Source organism: Muntiacus reevesi, chromosome 7 (genome assembly GCF_963930625.1).
Source record: "Muntiacus reevesi chromosome 7, mMunRee1.1, whole genome shotgun sequence".
NCBI classification, from domain to species: Eukaryota; Metazoa; Chordata; class Mammalia; order Artiodactyla; family Cervidae; genus Muntiacus; species Muntiacus reevesi.
The window spans coordinates 9,448,218-9,468,174 of NC_089255.1; the positions used below are offsets into that span (position 1 = coordinate 9,448,218).

The window sequence follows — 19,957 nt, forward strand, 5'->3', positions numbered from 1 at the left end:
CCTAAATGAGATCTCTTACGATTATACAGTGGAAGTGAGGAATAGATTCAAGGGTTTAGATCTGATAGACAGAGTGCCTGAAGACACTGTAGTCCAAGGTGTCTACTGAGTGTTCGTGACATTGTACAGGAGGCAGGAATCAAGCCCATCCCCAAGAAAAACAAATGCAAAAAGGCAGAATGGCTGTCTGAGGAGGCCTTACAAATAACTGAGAAAAGAAGAGAAGCAAAAGGCAAAGGAAAAAAGGAAAGATATACCCATCTGAATGCAGAGTTCCAAAGAAGAGCAAGGAGAGATAAGAAAGCCTTCCTCAGTGATCAATGCAAAGAAATAGAGGAAAACAATAGAATGGGAAAGTCTATAGATCTCTTCAAGAAAATTAGAGATACCAAAGGAACATTTCATGCAAAGTGAAAGTGAAGTCGCTCAGTTGTGTCCGACTCTTTGTGACCCCATGGATGGTAGCCTACCAGGCTCCTCGGTCCATGGGATTTTCCAGGCAAGAATACTGGAATGGGCTGCCATTTCCTTCTCCAGGGGATCTGTCCCAACCCAGGGATCAAACCTGGGTCTCCTGCATTGCAGACAGATGCTTTACCGTCTGAGCCACTAGGGAAGCCCTAGTGCAAAGATGGGCATAATAAAGGATAGAAATAGTATGGACCGAACAGAAAGCAGAAGATATTAAGAAGAGGTGGTAAGAACACACAGAATAACTTCATGACCCAGATAATCATGATGGTGTGATCACTCACCTGGAGCCAGACATCCCGGAATGTGAAGTTAAGCAGGCCTTAGGAAGCATTACTACAAACAAAGCTAGTGGAGGTGATGGCATTCTAGTTGAGCTATTTCAAATCCTAAAAGATGATGCTGTGAAAGTGCTGCACTCAACATGCCAGGCAATTTGGAAAACTCAGCAGTGGCCACAGGACTGGAAAAGATCAGTTTTCATTCCAATCCCAAAGAAAGGCAATGCCAAAGAATGTTCAAACTATTGCACAATTGTACTCATCTCATGCACTAGCAAAGTAATGCTCAAAATTCTCCAAGCTAGGCTTCAACAATACGTGAACTGTGAACTTCCAGATGTTCAAGTTGGATTTAGAAAAGGCAGAGGAACCAGAGATCAGATTGCCAACATCCATTGGATCATTGAAAAAGGAAGAGAATTCCAGAAAAACATCTACTTCTGCTTTACTGACTATGCCACAGCCTTTGACTGTGTGGATCACAACAAACCGTGGAAAACTCTTCAAGAGATGGGAATACCAGACCAGCTTACCTGCCTCTTGAGAAATCCGTATGCAGGTCAAGAAGCAAGTTAGAACTGGACGTGGAGCAACAGACTTGTTCCAAATTGGGTAAGGAGTATGTCAAGGCTGTATATTGTCACCCTGTTATTTAACTTCTGTGCAGAATACATCATGCAAAATGCAGGCTGGAGGAAACACAAGCTGGAATCAAGATTACTGGGAGAAATATCAACAACCTCAGATAAACAAATGACACCACCCTTATGGCAGAAAGTGAAGAACTAAAGAGCCTCTTGATTAAAGTGAAAGAGAAGAGTGAAAAAGTTGGCTTAAAACTCAATATTCAGAAAACTAAGATCATGGCATCCAGTGCTATCACTTCAAGGCAAATAGATGGGGAAACAATGGAAACAGTGACAGACTTTATTTTTGGGGGCTCCAGAATCACTGCAGATGGAGACTGCAGCCATGAAACTAAAAGATACTTGCTCCTTGGAAGAAAAGCTGTGACAAACCTTGACAACATATTAAAAAGCAGAGACATTACTTTGCTGACAAAGGTCCATCTAGTCAAAGCTATGGTTTTACGAGTAGTCATGTATATGTGAGAGTTGGACAATAAAGAAAGCTGAGCACCGAAGAATTGATGCTTTTGAACTGTAGTGTTGGAGAAGACTTGGGAGTCCCTTGGATTGCAAAGAGATCCAACCAGTCCATCCTAAAGGAGATCAGTCCTGGGTGTTCATTGGAAGGACTGATACTGAAGCTGAAGCTCCAATACTTTGGCCACCTGATGCAAAGAACTGACTCATTGGAAAAGACTCTGATGCTGGGAAAGATTAAAGTTGGGAGGAGAAGGGGATAACAGAGGATGAGATGGTTGGATGGCATCACTGACTCGATGGACATGAGTATGGTAAGCTCTGGGAGTTAGTGAATGGACAGGGAAGCCTGGCGTGCTGTAGTCCATGGAGTCACAAAGAGTTAGACCTGACTAAGCGACTGAACTGAACTGAACTGAACTGATGCTGGCACTGGTTCCCCTGGCAGTTTCTGCTTACGAGTCTCTACTCTGGTAAGCCACCACTTGCTGTATTTTCTGTCTGTCTCGCCAATCTTGGGGCCTCTGATGTTCTCTGTGTCCTATTCTTTCACAGATCCAAAGAGGACTGTGGATTTTTCAGCCAGTTCAGATTTTTTATTTGTTCTTAGGATGGAGCAGCAACTTGCAAGCTCCTTTCATACAGGACTGGTAACCAGAAGTAGAATATTTAAAATCTTATAGTATTTTGATTGTCAAATAAGGGGAAAACTTATTTTTTAAAAATTTCAGAGACTTCCCGGGTGGTTCAGGGTGGGACTCCTGAGTTTCCACTGCAGAGGGTGCGGATTGGATCCCTGGTCGGGGAACAAATATCCTCCATGCTAGGTGGTGAAGGCAAAAAATAAAGTTTTCACTTCCCCAACTTCTAGTGAGATTAAATGTTTTTAAAATGTATTCCTTTGAACTTAATCTTAAAAGACGAATCAGTGTCCAGCAAAGGGCAAAGTGTGAGCAAAGGCATACACCTATTAATCGCATAGTATCAGGGAGCTTCAGGGGGGCTGAAATTGCTTCCTATAGGGGATCAGACCATGACTTCAAAAGAAAACGAGGCGTAGAGAAGGTTAGCTATTTGAACTTCAACCTGTTACACAATGGGGAGCTACTGAAGTGCCGTCGGCAGAGCTGCAAAGGGCCATAGCTTTCAGCTGTGAGAAGAATGGAAGGAAGTGAAAGCAGAGACTGAGAGCAAAGCTGAGAGAACTCGAGCGGCTCCAGAGAGAGCAGCGTGCGGGTCTAGAGGTGGAGGGGAGGACCGGCAGACCGGAGGTACTGAGTCTGCAGAGGGGCAAGGAGCAGGAGCCATGGTTCCATCTGGACCGCATCTGTGAGGACGGGGAACGGGGAGGCCAACACCAGAGCCAGTTTTCCATCAACAGTATTGATGTCAGTGGTTTTCCAGGAAAAGTCTGCTGTAGCAAAAAAAAAAAAAAAAAAAAAGTTACAGAGCGGTTCCATTTAAACTAGTTCAGTATAATTTCAGTATAGTTTTCTACAGAGATGAATAATTAAAAGAAAATCAGAAAAAAAATGTGCACCCTTACTTAAGAGAGGGAGAAGAAACTGGTTGAGAAGAGCGAGGAATAAATGAGTCTACAAGGAAAAAAAAATGGAAGAATAAGAGAAAACCTGTTTTTTTTTAAAGGAAGAGGGAAAGAAAAAGTAAAAGGTGGGTGGATGAGGATATGAAAGAAAAACTAAGCTGGTTAATTTTTATATTTTTTACATTTCCTTTTATATTAATTAACATTATGTCTTAAAAATAATATATTGAAAATTTAGACCATTAATTCATGGAAGAGAATAGATTCTGAACCACATTTGATACAAATCTCAAAGTGATGGTGCCACTAACCTCCACCCCCAACCCACCCCTGCACTGCTGAGTTCTCTTTGAGGACCAGAATTTCACCAGGCAGCACTCTCTTTACCTCCTGATGCTATTTAGCCAAAAAAAAAAAAAAGTCTCTATCTCTAGTTTATACAGTGGAGTCCTGAGGCATGAAAAATTTGCTTGTATATGTTATTAGTTAGATATTTGATTCTGTTATTTACTACCAGTCATTTATTTCATTGCTGGGGTATTTTTCATAGGAGTTCTGAAATCCCTTGACATTTCAATTGCCTTTATCCTGGACTGAGGTTGCACTCCTCAGAGTCTATTTCTTAGATACAACAATTATTGCTGCTCTATCTTTATATCTGTATATGCCAGTTTTTACATGAATAGTGATTTATTTTGGAATCAGTGACACTTTTTAAATGTATGTCTGTAAAAACCATCTTTGATTGAAGAATTCTGTGTCAAAACATAATGCTTTGCTATTACCATCGTCATAAAAGTGCCATGGAATAAGTAAAGTATTAACAGAGAAGGAATGTATAATAGCAATGTTGGTTATTCCTGTCATTTTGATTGGTTAATTTAATTTTTGGAAAATATATAGAAGCAATGGTATGGCCTGAATGTTTGTGTCCTCCCCCAAAATTCATATGTTGAAATCCTGATGCTTGAGTGAGGTGTTAGGAGGTAGGGCCTTTGGGTGATGTTTAAACCATGATAGCGTAGATTCCAAAAAGAGGATTAGTGTCCGTGCAACTAGAGATTACCATACCAAGTGAACCAAATCGGAAAGATAAAGACAAATATCACATGTTATTACTTATATGCAGAATCTAAAATATGACACAAATGAACCTATCTACAAACGACTCACAAACATAGAGAACAGATTTGTGGTCGCCAAAGCAGAGTGGGTTGTGGGTGGGGTGGAGTGGGAGTTTGGGGGTAGTGGATGTAAGCAGATGTTAGCTATCATGTATGGAATGGATAAATAGCAAGGTCCTACTGTACAGCCCAGGGAACTATGTTCAGTATCCTGTGACAAACCATAATGGAAAAGAATACTTTTTTTTTTTTTTTTTAGAATACTTTTTTAAAACAAGTGTGTGTGTGTGTGTGTGTGTGTGTGTATGTATATACACACATATACATATATATATAACTGAACTACTTTGCTATACAGCAGAAATTAACACAACATTGTAAATCAATTACACTTCAATTAAAGAAAAAGGAATAGGATTAGTGTCCTTAATAAAAGAGACACCGGAGAGATCCCTAACTTCTTTCACCAAGTGAGGACCCAGCCAGAAGGTGTTGGTTATGAACCAGAAAGAGTGTTCCTATCAGAAGGTGACCATGCTGATGCCTTGATCTTGGACTGCTAGACCCCAGGACTGCAAAAAATAAGTATCTGTTGTTTATAAGCTACCAATCTGTGGTGTCCTGTGATAGCAGCCCAAATGGGTTGAGACAAGCACAAAGACAAAATAATAATCCTCCATATTCCTGCCTTCCAGAACTAAACATTATTATCATATTGACATTTTTCTCACATTTTAAAAGAAAAGTTAGTTTATCTTCACACTTACTGTAGGAATTCACGTAACAGTATCGCACAGAGATTAAAGTTCAAAATCACTCATATTAAACTTAATTTTAACTTATTAAACTTAATCTAACTCAAATCTAACAGAAGAAAAAGAGAAATTGAAGCATTTGTTGAACTTTCAACAAATATTTCTCTACCACAAGATATACTATTTTCTGTGCTGTGCTATGAGTAGTTGCTCAGTCGTGCCCAACTCTTTGTGACCCCATGATCTGTAGCCCGTCAGGCCCCTCTGTCCATGGGGATTCTCCAGGCAAGAATACTGGAGTGGGTTGCCATGCCCTCCTCCAGGGATATGATTTTCTAAAGGATTCTAAATATTCTAAAATACTTAGAATAGATTCAGTGTGCTTTAAGCAAGAAAAACAGACACACATTTCAATTGGATGGATCTTCAATGACTCTCTGCTCTGAAAGATGAGAACATTTTCAAGCTCCCATTCATCTCTTTGTCCTGCCCCAGTTCAAGACATTTGCCTTCTATCAAATAACCATAATTCTCAGTTTTGAGCAGGCACAGCCTGTGTACTGAAAAAATCCTCTGTATATACCTCTGCCACTCTCAAGCAGCTGTCCCAGAAAACTCTGTCCCCCGCACTGCCAACTCCCAACCAAGACCTTCCACCACGACCCCATGTCAGCAGCTCTGAATGTCCTTCCCCGCCTCCATCTCTCTAATAGGCCCGAAAGAAAGGTAAGTGGAAAAATGCCTAGAGAATGAACAGCTCCAGAATTCTATTTAGCTTGTGGAGGGAAAGAAGCTGTGGACACTCGTACTTTAATGAGTTTAACCCTCTGTGATTTAAAAGTTTTTTGATGTATAGTTGATTTACAGCGCTGTTAGTTTCTGCTGCATAGCTGTGTGATTCAGTTATATATGTGAATACAGTCTTTTAAGTATTCTTTTCCATTATGGTTTATCACAGGATATTGAATATGGCTCCCTGTGCAATAGAGTAGGACCTTGTTGCTCATCCATTCAATATATAATAGTTTCGTATCTGCTAATTCCAAACTCTAATCCTTCCCTCCCCCACCCCCACCTCCCTTGGAAAGCACAAGTCTGTTCTCTATGTCTGGAAGTCTGTTTCTGTTTTATAGATGAGGTCATTTGTGTCTCTATGACTATTTGTAACACCGATTTCTCTGGAACGACAGGTGTGAACCGTTGAACTCAGATAATACTAACTGGCTTCTGAGAACTTCCTGAGGGAGTGAGGGCAGGAGGGCCAGGGAGAATAGGGTCAAAAGGCAAGGAGTGAGGGGAAGAGTACCCTATCTCCAGGGTTAGCAAGGCTGGCAGAGGGGCTGCACCTCCATCTCAGAGGAGAGCGGCCAGTCTCAGCTCCAGAAAGCTCAGCATTTAGAGCTAAACATCTGGCTTGACAGCAGGGAACATTCTGTTAATGGCAGTTCAGAGGAATTGCTGTGTTTGCAGCTGCTTCTTCCTGATAAAATAATTGTTGTTTCAAATAAGAAATTATTATGTAGAATTGGAATCAAATGAACAGTGCTGTCTTATCACAGCTTGATTTAGTGGTATATAAATAGGTTTTGGAAAGGGAAGGTATAACATTAAAAAGTGAGAGCATTATAAATGGTAAATAAGCACTTTCATAAACAGCAAAAGGGAACAATGCCAGGGAAATGTGACATGTGACTGAAGAGACACAGATCACATGTCAAATTGATGACTATACACATTTTCTAACCCCTTTTCACGGAAAACACATGCCCTTAAGACTGGTATTTGGTAATCTGTTTGCCCAAAATAAAAGCTCAGATGTTTCTAGAAGACACAAGAAAGCTGGTAGGAATAGCTTTGTATATGGCTTTAAAATATGCAACGGTCTTGTGTCAATGGTCAAGCTGTAACTGGCTTGCAATAACTATTAGTTGAAGAAAATTAATAAATGAATGGTGCATCTATTTTTTGCTTGTTTCTACAAAGAGCAATTGAGGGAGTACAGAATGATTTAGGCCCTAAGGTGAGAAGGGAGCCCCGGAGACCTAAAAAGAAGAGCAGTTAAATGAAAGAAACAGAGGCTGGGAAAGAGATTTCAGAACACGCTGCATGCCCTGAGTTTCTCTTCCAATTAAACATGGCCCTGGTAAAGAGCCTAAGTGGGCTATACGTTGAAAATTCATAGGTCCTGTGTTAAAGAGCAGAACAGGAAAGGGCTTGGTAAATATGGAGTAGCAAGAATCTCAGAACTGGGGAGCTCAGACATGGAGTCTGGGTGAACTGTAACCTGTTTCCGGTTACTGATGGGAAGGAGCAGAGAACTCTCCCTAGGGTTCCTTATCAGGGAAGCAGAGAGGTCCTCACCCTGGGTCTTCCCCTTGGCCCATCCCAGAGAGGATCTGAAAGAAGGCACCAGAAGGTCTTGCTCACTCAGTTGCATCTTTTATTTGTCCTGTTCACATTTCCTTTTGGCTTTTCTTGCTTGTTAGCTTTTATTGAAGTACAGTTGATGTACAATACTATCTAAGTTACAGGTGTACAATATTGTGATTTACCATTTTAGATGTTATACTCCATTTGTAGTTATTATAAAATATTGGCTACATTCCCCGTGTTGTACAACATATCCCTGTAGCTTATTTGAAACCTAATAGTTTGCAGCTCTTAACCTTCTACCCTATATTGCTCCTCCCCACTCATTTTGATTTTTGGTAAAATTTATGACAGGTCATATCACAGTCCACCGATTTCCTTTTGGTCATTCTATTTCCAAACCCAATCTTCTCAGACTTAGCCCTGAGACACCTAAAACCCCTTTCATGCTTTTAGCTTCTGATCAGTGTAGCTTCAAAATAGTATACACTCCTTGTTTCATTTGTTAATAATCCTATTTTGCCCTGTTCTCTCCATATTGTTTTGGGCTTCTTGAGATTTCCTTTTTCTCCTCAGTGCCAGTTAGTGGAATCCTAGGTGTTGCCTTTAAAAACCTGGAGGCATTTGTAACTGCTCCCTGTTTCCGCAGCTGAAGAGAAAAGCAGATAATATCTTGCCTGTAAAATCATCCTTTTAGAAGTTATTTCCATCATAATAGTATTTTCTCTCTTAGAGGTCCAGATAGTTAATATTTGAAATTTCCAGGTCACATGGTCATTGTTGTGACTACTCAATTCTGCTCATGAACACAGCCAAATGAATGGGTGTAACTGTGTTCCAATAAAACTTTATTTACAAAAACAGGAAGTTGAACTGGGCAGTGGTTTTCTGACTTCCTTAGCTGCCAATTCCTGTTAGATACCTGGAGTCAAGATTGTTTCTGTGGTCTGTGAATGCAGTCCTTAATAGGTTATAAACTAGTTGTCTTATTAATAATGTGTTGCCTAGTAATAAATACTTAAATTGGCATCCCTGGTTTCAAGAAGACATAAATACTTGTGCATTTTCTTTGTTGAACAGAGGATTTAGGGCCTTGTCTCTTTTTTCTCAGGCGCCAACGTAAAACAAAACGACTCTATCATAAGTAAGGTTCTCTAGGAGCAAATAGTGAGGCAGAACTTTGGAAGCAATTTGTTTTACTAGGTGCAATATTTGTGAAAAGCAGGCAAGGACACAAGACAGGAGAGAGAGAGTAGAACTGCATTACATAGGTCCAAAAACTTCATCCAACCTGGGAGGGAACTCTGGGAGACGAGGACCCCAGATGGTGAAGACGTTATATTCCCTACTTCAGTCAGTCGTCACATGCAGGCTGCCCTAGGAAGCGAGGGGCTTCTGGGAAAGCAGCTCGCAGGAAAAAGCTCCTGGCTGGAGACCACCCGCTAGCTATACTCCCCACTGCCAGGTAAAAAGTCCTTTCCTGACGGGCGATCTGGACAGAGAATCTTCATATTTGCCATAGTCAGAGTTTTTTTTTTTTTTTTTTAAACATATAACAGAATATTTAATTACATCAGTCTCCTATCAACAGTAAGTTAGTTAATGCTGTTTATATTGGCCATTTCCATTGGCTGGCTGGAGGCCCTTCCACTAAAGGCTCCCATGGTTTCCACTGGATCATTTTTCTTGCCAGACTAAGTTCGTTTTCAGCCTGAAGAATCACCTCTTCTATTTGGCCACCCTGCACTTGCTCTTCTAGTTTTTTAACATCTGGTTCTGCTTTAACCATACTCAGCCTCTCATTTGTAATCTGTTCTGTATACTTTCTATACACTGCATTTTTAGGGATGTGTCCAAGAACATCAAGAATTTTTGTATACAATATTTTTAGCCTCTCATGTGGAGTTTCACAAACAGCCAATCCCACCAGGCCAGTGGTCTTCAGCAAGCCCGCCATGACAGCGCCCAGAGTTTTTTTTATTTAAACAGGAATAAAAAACTGAGAGTGTATCTCATATAAGTTAACACCAGTAATGGAGTAAGAACAGCTGCAGAGCTATTGAGCATGTTAGTTTCATCCTTTTTATTCTGTTTCCACTTTTCATATGTAGAAATATCTCTTAGGGGAGGGGAAAAAAGGCTGTGGGACACTGATACCATGATATCATGATAAAGAAACATCTGAGAATCTTTTTATTTTCTCCTCTATTTCTGCACTTACCTCCCCTCTAGTGATCATTCATCTTCTATTCTGCTTTCTTCCATTATACCTCTTACCTTCTGGTTTCTGCATCTTCCACTCACTAACTCCGTATTCTATACAAGGTCGTTAAATAGCTTCATACATAAGCAATACCTAGACTTTGTGATGGAGGAAAATTTTACAAACTGCATTCAATTTTATTCTCTTGTTTCTGTTGTTGTTCAGTTGCTAAGTCATGTCTGACTCTGTGACCCCATGGACTGCAGCACGCCAGGCTGCTATGAACATTCATGTACAAGTTTTTGCATGCATATATGTTTTCAATAATCATGCTTATATACCTATGAGTGAAATTGCTGACTTTTATAGTTAACTCCAGGTTTAGTCCTTTGAAGAACTGCCAAAATTTTTTCTAAGGAAGCTGTACCATTTTACAGTCCCACCAGCAAGATATGAAGGTTCCAATTTCTCCACATCCTCCTCATTACTGATAAAATCACTGCAGATGGTGACTGTAGCCATGAAATTAAAAGACGCTTACTCTTTGGAAGGAAAGTTATGACCAACCTAGATAGCATATTAAAAAGCAGAGACATTACTTTGCCAACAAAGGTCTGTCTAGTCAAGGCTATGGTTTTTCCAGTGGTCATGTATGGATGTGAGAGTTGGACTGTGAAGAAAGCTGAGTGCTGAAAAATTGATGCTTTTGAACTATGGTGTTGGAGAAGACTCTTGAGAGTCCCTTGGACTGCAAGGAGATCCAACCAGTCCATCCTAAGGGAGATCAGTCCTGGGTGTTCATTGGAAGGCTGATGCTGAAGCTGAAACTCCAGTACTTTGGCCACCTCATGCGAAGAGTTGACTCATTGGAAAAGACCCTGATGCTGGGAGGGATTGGGGGCAGGAGGAGAAGGAGAGGACAGAGGATGAGATGGCTGGATGGCATCACCGAATCGATGGACATGAGTTTGAGTAAACTCCGGATGTTGGTGATGGACAGGGAGGCCTGGCGTGCTGCGATTCATGGGGTCGCAAAGAGTCAGACATGACTGAGTGACTGAACTAACTAACTAACTAACTTTAAATTATAGCCATCCTAGTGGGTCTGGAGTGGGATCTCATTGTGGTTTTGATTTGCATTTCCCTAATGACTAAAGAGTCAGGGCTATGGTTTTTCCAGTAGTCATGTATGGATGTGAGAGTTGAACTATAAGGAAAGCTGAGCACTGAAGAATTGATGGTTTTGAACTGTGGTGTCGGAGAAGACTCTTGAGAGTCCCTTGGACTGCAAGGAGATCCAACTAGTCCATCCTATAGGAGATCAGTCCTGGGTGTTCACTGGAAGGACTGATGTTGAAGCTGAAACTTCAATATTTTGGCCACCTGATGCAAAGAGCTGACTCATTTGAAAAGACCCTGATGTTGGAAAGATTGAAGGCAGGAGGAGAAAGGGATGACAGAGGATGAGATGGTTAGATGGCATCACTGACTCAATGGATGTGAGTTTGGGTAAATTCCAGGAGTTGGTGATGGACAGAGAGGCCTGGCGTGCTGTGGTTCATGGGGTCACAAAGAGTCAGACACAAATGAGCGATTGAACTGAACTGAACTGAACTGAATGACTAAAGATGAGCGTCGTTTCATGTCTTTGTCTTACTGTTTCTCTTACTATATCTTTTTTTGAGTTACTTTCTTAGTGTTTGCCCAGGAAATTACAATTAGTATACTAACTCACACCAATTAAGTTTAGATCAATAGCAACTTAATTTTAGTAATATACAAAAACTTTGCTTCAGTATAGCTCCTTTGTGCTGTTATTGTTATATATATGTGTGTGCATATACATATTTATACATTATAAGCCTATGAATACAATTTTATAATTATTGCTTTTTGCAACTCTTTTAATTAAGGATAGAAAAGAGCTATAAACAAAAACAATATATATAATCTTTAATATTTACTTATGTAATAACTATTACTAGTGTTCTTGATTTTTTGGAGTAAATTTGTGTTACCATCCAGTGTCCTTGGGCATCTCAGGTGGTGCAGTGGTAAAGAATCTGCCTGCCAGTGTAGGAGATGCAGGTTCGATCCCTGGGTTGGGAAGATCCCCTGGAGGAGGAAATGGCAACCTACTCCAGGATTCTTTGCTTGGAAAATTCCATGGACAGAAGAGCCCAGTGGGCTACAGTCCATGGAGCAGCAAAGAGTCAGACACTACTGAGCAGACACACACACACACACACACACACACACACACACACACACACACACACACGCCTGTCAGTATCCTTTCATTTCAGCATGCATCCCCCTGTAGTTTCATTTGTATGGTAGGTTTGCTAATGAGAAATTTTCTATTTTGCATTTTTTTAATTGGCAATATTTGAACTTCTCTTTATTTTTAAATTTCTCCTTGGATATGGAATTCTTGGTTGACAACCTTTCTTTCAGCACTTAAACTGTTATTCTACTGCCTTCTGGCCTCTATAGTTTCTGATGAGAAGTCAGCTATAAATTTTATTGTGTATCCCTTGTACTTGTGAGTCATTTTTCTCTTGCTGTTTTCAGGATTCTCTCTTTGTCTTTTGACAGTTTGCCTATGATGTATCTAGGTTTAGATCTCTTTTAATTTATCCTACATGGAATCCATTGCACATCTTGGAAGTGTGGATTAATGCTTTCATTACATTTGGGTTGTTTTTGGCTGTTATTTCATTCTCTCTACCTCTTCTTTCCTCTCCTTCTGAGACTTTCCTTATGCATATGGTGGTATGCTTTATGAAGTGCTGAAGATCTTTTATGATCTGTTCCTTTTTCTTTTAATAACATAGGAGCTACTTACAAAATTATATTAGTTTCAAGTGTACAACACAGTGATTCAATATTTTTATATATTACAAAAAGATCACCATGATAAGTCTAGTTACCATCTGTTATCATACAAAGTTATAAAAATATTATTGATTATATTTGCTGTGGCATACATTAGTTCTTCCAATGCATGTGCAAGGGATATCTAGGAAACTACAGATCATTTGGATATTAATGATAATGACAATAATACACTTGAAACACATCAGAGTGGTTCCTACATTTAGTGGCCACTTTGTAGATATAAATGCCTTTATCATTAAAAGTTCTTTAAAAGATAAACAGGCATTCATCCCAAGAATCTAGGAAAAAGTTGAAAAGTAAATGTAAAAAATAGTTAATAAAAAACATAGACAATGAATTAGAAAAAAGAAAAACAATATGTAAACTCTTTACAAAAGTCATATGGTTTTGGTCTTTAAGCTTGTTCTTTATAAATACTAGTAAAATAGACATATTTTGGTAAAAGTTACTCTTTCGTAGATAAACTAGGCCATGTCTAGAGCTTTACATAGACCACACTACTATAATAGCTCTCCTAACATAATAATACTTAATAGTCAGTAGCTTATACTTCACAACATTTCTGTTTCATTCACACACATGCTGTTGGAATAAGCCATACAATATCAATACCTGTATTTTCATCCATCTCTATGGTGGAGGTATGTTCATGAACATTTCTATAGCAGAATAAATTATTAATAGATAATACATTGTTAGAAAAGAAGTACTGTTTGAAATCAAAGAACATATATATGTTTTTCACTATAACTGGGGTTTCTGGACTTTGGACTCTGTATAACTAACTGATCTTCTGGACAACTAAACCATCAGAGAATTCAGCCAGTCAAACCTGAGCCAGAGTATAATCACATACCAGTTGAGTGGTGCCTTAGGGAAATTGTTGAAACTGGAAAACCATTTGTGATAGTCGTGAGCAGTCTCTACATTCTTGAACACTGGAATTTGTCCTTGAACCTGGAACCTCTCTCTTCTTTGTCCTGGTTGTGGCTACTTTGATGAATTTTTAAAATAACTTTACTGTAGACAAGTGCCTAGTCATGTTCTTAAGCACACTGAATCAAATGCAGATATTTCTGATTTTGATACTAATTTTAGTTAGAAATCTAAATTGCGTTATGTCTTTCTAGGATGAGGCCACTACAGAGTTAAGGGGGAAACTCTTTCTACTCATTCAAAAAGAATTGTTTCTGAGAGATGAGCGCCTTTTATTCAGTATTTCCTCACAGGAAATCATGAGACTAGGACCACGCCAGAGGGGGTGCATAGATCTAATTTCTTTCTTTCTGCGTACTGAAAGATTATGAAGTGAAACTGCACTGGATTGTTGCTGCCTGCCGTGAACTGAATAATTAATGTCTCACAGGAGGTACCATTTACAACTGAATGAGTCAGAGTTTGGGATCCATATTGTAAACTTCTGTACTTGTTTACTTTGCATAGTTTATGGGACCCACAGGATCTGAGGTGAGGGTGGGGATATCTCTCCTGAAGAAAATGGTGGAACCATTGCTAGCTTCCTAGAGAAAGAATGAAAATAGTCTTGGATTAGGGAAGCGAGGACTTTATCCTCTCCCCTTGCTGGTGGCATTTTGGGATATGACTCTGGTTAAGAAGAACATGATAGAAATAAATTACTGTGGAAGATAAGATGGCATTGGCTACTTGTTGTTGGGAAGGTCCCCTGGAGAAGGAAATGGCAACCCACTCCAGTATTCTTGCCTGGAAAATCCCATGGATGGAGGAGCCTGGTGGGCTATACCCCACTGGGTTGCAAAAAGTCGGACCCAACTGAGCGACTAACACACACATGTTAGTCAAACCCAGGGAATCGGTTGCCATTACCTTCTCCAGGGGAACTTGTTTCATGCTAAGGGCTAAAGAGAGAAATGACTCGGGGGCACTCAGTGCAAAGCAATGACTGATTGACTCCAGCACTAATACCAAAATTTCCATTTTATAATTTTTCTTTTGTATGTCCTGAGTCTCCTTTATTATATTCAACCTCCACTAAAATTTCAAGTGATACGGCTCAAGGTATTCATGTTGTGAGATATTAGGAACAAGCCTGTGTTCACTATTGAGACAGGTGGAGAAACGTATCTTCCCCCACTGTGTCCTCTTCTCTGAAGTCATCTTGGTGGTAGTTGTCAGAAAATTGAATTGACATCTTGGCTGGGTAGAGGGTATTTGTCATACACCAGACAAGAGCTGAGTGCAAGTGGACACTATATTGCCAATGTGAGACATCTTCCCTGCCAAAATTCCAAAAGGATGAAATTGGTCAGTGTTGGGAGATATTTTGACATCATACAGATGAGACTGATTATCTAGCCAGTAGGTCCATCTCATAGAGTCAGTCAAGCCAGTAGGATATCTCGGCAATTAAATCGTACTAGTTTGGTACTAACCACAGAAAATTCAATGAAAAACTGATTTTTGTTGCTGTTGTGGTTCAGTCACTAAGTTGTGTCCAACTCTTTATGACCCCGTGGACTTTGGCACACCAGGCTCCTCTGTCCTCTATTATCTCTCAGAGTTTGTAGAGGACAAATTCATATCCATTAAATTGGTGATGCTATCTAACCATTTCATCCTCTGCCACCTCCTTCTCCTTTTGCCTTCAGTCTTTCCCAGCATCAGGGTCTTTCTCAATTATTCATGGTTAATTATTAATAATAAAATAATGAGCTTGTTACCTTCTCAAAAATGTCTAATATTGAGAAAGAATATGACAAGAATAGATAGTTGAATTATGCTAAAGGAAGTGAAAGTCACTCAGTCGTGTCTGACTCTTTGCAACTTCTATAGGCCAGAATACTGGAATGGGTGACCTTTCCCTTATCCAGGGGATCTTCCCAGCCCAGCGATTGAACCCAGGTCTCCTGCATTACAGGCAAATTCTTTACCAGCTGAGCCACAAGGGAAGTCCAAGAATACTGGAGTGGGTAGCCTATCCCTTCTCCAGGGGCTCTTCCTGACCCAAGAATTGAACCCAGGTCCCCTGCATTGCAGGCGGATTCTTTACCAATTGAGTTCTCAGGGAAGCCCCATGCCAAAAGAAAACCAGATTTAAAAATGAATGTGGCCTGTTTCCCATAGGATTTTTTTCTCTTTAACCTCCTTAACTAGAATGAACGGACATGTTGACCAAGGCATGTAGACAAATGTTTGTATGTTACAAACAGATGTTGTTTATGGAACAAAGGTACAAATTCTTCCTGTTTCCCAGGAAAATTCTAGAACACTGAAGACTGTTACTAATCCAGTGTTTTCTGTGCTTTATTTTTTTGCACGTCAGGATTCCTATTGTGCTCTTCTAAACACATGCTGAGGGGATTATTTCCTTACTACAATAGCACTGTGGGAAACAGTTTGATTTATAAAGCATTATAATTCTTCAAAAGCACAAACATTAGAAAATTCTAATTGGAGATGGGCAGGAAAGAGGGAAACACACATACTGAGATATATATATATATACACACATATATATGATTTTGTTTTCAGCATGAGTTCTGTCACAAAAATGTTGCAGTTCAGTTACTCTGGTATATATAAAATATCTAGCAAATTTTGACACTTACAGATTTTACTTTGCTTGGTAGAAGATTGTGCTTGTTTGGACACAGTTATACATTATACATAGAGAAGGATATGGCAACCCACTCCAGGACTCTTGCCTGGAGAATCCCACGGACAGGGAGACCTGGTGGGCTGCAGTGCATGGGGTCACGGGGAGTCGGACATGACTGAGTGACTTCACACACACACATACATTATACATGCCTTACAGCAAAACACATGTGCAGAACTTATGTTGTACAGATATTTTAATGGGGGTTGGCAAACCCGAGGGCCAAGATCAGTCACACCCATTAGTCTACATATTACCTACATGCCTGGATTTACCCAAGCTGTAAAGTCTCCTGTCCCCTGGAATGATGACTCATTAAGCTCCCAGCACTGATGTCTGACAATATGCAGGGAGTACTGCCCGGAAAGATCGCTTGCGTTTTGGTGTCCAGAGTTTTATTGGAACTTTATTCCATAGGCATAATTGATTGATTTCTTGCTTCTGTGGTTGAACTCAGTCTCCAGGTCAATGGATACTGTGTGACTCAAATCACATGGCTGATCTCTCTGATATGGCCAGCTTGCACCCTAAACAAAGACAGTCCTATTGGTTATGACATAGGTCACTTTCCAGAAGCCTTTTTGTATCTATTGATAAAAAATTAACTAAAAATTTAAAATATAATGAATGTCAGTATCAAGGTCTGGTCCTAAGATATTCACAGGCAAATAATACTGTTAAGAAAAAGGATGACACATAGGGAGTCTCCTTGCTAAGACTGATTTAAACCTCTGAACATTGTTTTGCTTCACACAGAGCAGAGTGATTAAGTTTTGGGAAAGAGTAGGTAGTAGAGGCTTCCCATGCCAGCAATAAACGTTGATTGAGGGCCTCCTTTCAACAAGGTAACTGCCAGGCACACATGTTCTCCAGTTTTTCACATATTTGTTCCAGACTGAGCAGGGGGAAAAAAAAGTGATTTTCAAACTAAGGCAGAAAATTATTTTATTCAAAACAGTTCATTCTAGATCTGTAAACTAAGTTTTTCCAAATCGAGGCCCTGTGAAGATTTGGGATTTTTTACACACTTAATTTAAGCTAAAAATAAGTCATGTTCTTTCTCCTGAACCTATTTTCAAGTTAGTAACATAACGGATAGTTACTGAATAAATAGAAAGTAAAGTAAAGGAAGAAATGGTTCATGTCTCATCTATCTTTCAATTTTAGGTTTTAAAAATGAAGTTGTGTCTCTACACTTTATATTCAATAATATCTCACTTTCCCCCATTCATTATTATACTTGTTTTTTCACATTATTTTTTCACACATTTAAAGAAAACATTTTAATGGTTATATAATAGTCCTTGCAAGGATTTAACATTGTTGATTTAACCATTTGACTTTAGTTTTATATGCATGCCTGCTAAATCACTTCATTTCTATGTTCTAAAATAATATTTTTATTTCTTGGTGGGATAATGAACAGTAACATCACTTCAAATTTCTTTTTTCTGAAATCTATGCAAGCAGATAGGGTAATTCAGAACCTTTCTTCTAATAGATATCAATTGTTTATATAATTAAACATATGTATTTACATATGAGGGCTTCCCAGGTGGTGCTAGCGGTAAAGAACTCGCCTCCCAGTGCAGGAGACATAAGAGACACAGGTTCAATCCCTGGGTCAGGAAAATCTCCTGGAGAAGAGCATGGCAACCTACTCCAGTATCCTTGCCCGGAGAATCCCATGGACAGGGGAGCCATGGCAGTCCATGGAGTTGCAAAGAGTCAGACACAACTGAAGTGACTTAACACACACACACATTTACATATGAATTAAATTTAATAATCAAGTGAAGTAAGCTTTCTTGCTTAAATTTTTCTTTACTTTGACAATTACTAAGAAATATTTAATACTATGTCTTATTTGTATGTTTAATCAAAGTGAGTTTCCAGAAGATTTCCACGTAAGGAAAAAAAAATCAAAGCTGTCTGGTAAGGAGTGATGGTCTTGGGCAGTGTGGTTTGGCCTGAGGTGAGTAGTCACAGGGATAGAGGATGGGAAGATCTCCTTAATGATTCTGCCACCCAGAAGTCAGAAAGTGTGGTTTTAATTTCAGCTCTGCCTCCTAGCTGATGGCCTGAAGGCTTCCACCCTCTCGTTTTGATGTTACTACTTTTCTCTGTAGTTCATTCCATCCCTCTGCTTCCGCTTAGAAGGATATGATGTTGCCCTCGTGTTGCTCAGCCTGATCCCTTCTCTCCATCCCTCCAATATTGGCAAGGTTCTTGGTTCTGAAGTGAGCTTCTTTCTTCCCTCCTGTGACACAGAGCTATCTCTTCTCAGTATCTTGCTGCATTTCTAGTGACAATAGCTCTTTATTTAGTCTTCTCTCCATTACAGATTTTCTTTCCCTAGGAATCAGGCATGCGTTTCTGAGGGCTGCGTGGGAAGGCAGTCAAGTGCTGTATCTCCTGCTGAGTCCAGATTTGTCCTCCTTCTCAGACCTCAGCCGTGGGTTCTTCCATCCCCTCCTCTGGGCAGAACACTTTCCCCACCAAGTACATTGCCTGTCAGAGGATAAAGGAAGACTTTCTGCTCCCCAGTGGGGTCAGGGCCTCAGGCCCAGAGGCTGGCTGTCAACATCTCCCACTGTTCTCCTGATGTTCCTACAGTCCTCTTAAAGCTGTGCTCTGGTGAGCCATCTACAGGCCACCCTGACATGTTGAGACCTGTCTGAGTTCTCAACTTCTCAACTTGAGCTAATGCTCTGGGACCCTCACTCCACTGGTTGAGAAATTAATGGACTTGATTACAATCTCACATCATTAAATCTCCATTGAGTTTACTTTTCAAATTCATTTGTGTACCAAACTACAGTTTAATCAGGAAACTGGTCTAATACCCTTGTGAAAACGTGATTAATTTCTTTGGAATCTTGCCTAACCGAGTCGATGTTTTCTGTTCTTATTTTATGATCACTCTTTTTCCTGTTGCCCTTTACAGTGAAAAGTGGGTGACAAAGCAGGCAATAGGAAGGGAAATGATTTTTTTTTTTTTTAATTTTATCTAGAAATTTCATTGTTCTTAAAAAAATCTCTTTAGAAATTTTCCCCACAGCTTTTATGTACTATGATAAAATGTAGCACTTATGGCAAAGCTTCAGAAGGTATGGTAAAAACTGTTATTAACAAGGCAAGTGATACAAAGAGATCAGAAAAGCTGTTAGGTGAGTGCCAACCTCAAGTGAACGAGATTCCTTTTTTACCCCTGTTTATACATCTATCCATACAATCATTTAGATTTCAGATTATACCAGATACTGTTCCGGGTATCAAGGCTGTGAATGATCAAGACATGGTGTGTGCCCCAGAGGGATATATAACCTAAAAAAAGACAAAGATGTGTCAAGAGATCTTATAGAGATGGTTGATGCCCAGGTCATATTCCTTTGGCCACCTCTGACTTGAGCTGTGGAAGACAGTAACCAAGTATGTTAAAGGCTCCTCACTACTGGTGTCCACTAAGTTTCTCAGTTTTAAGCTACTTGAATGCATATGGGGTGTGTGTATGTGTGTGTTGAATGCCCCACAGAAAATCCCAACCAATTCCCACTGGGATT

The 19,957-nt window shown here is 39.8% G+C and overlaps 1 pseudogene; it reads right to left on the reverse strand.

Annotated features, from left to right (window-relative positions):
- Positions 1 to 9,230: 9,230 nt before the first annotated feature.
- On the reverse strand, positions 9,231 to 9,612 carry LOC136172194 (NADH dehydrogenase [ubiquinone] 1 alpha subcomplex subunit 5 pseudogene; annotated as a pseudogene).
- Positions 9,613 to 19,957: the final 10,345 nt, after the last annotated feature.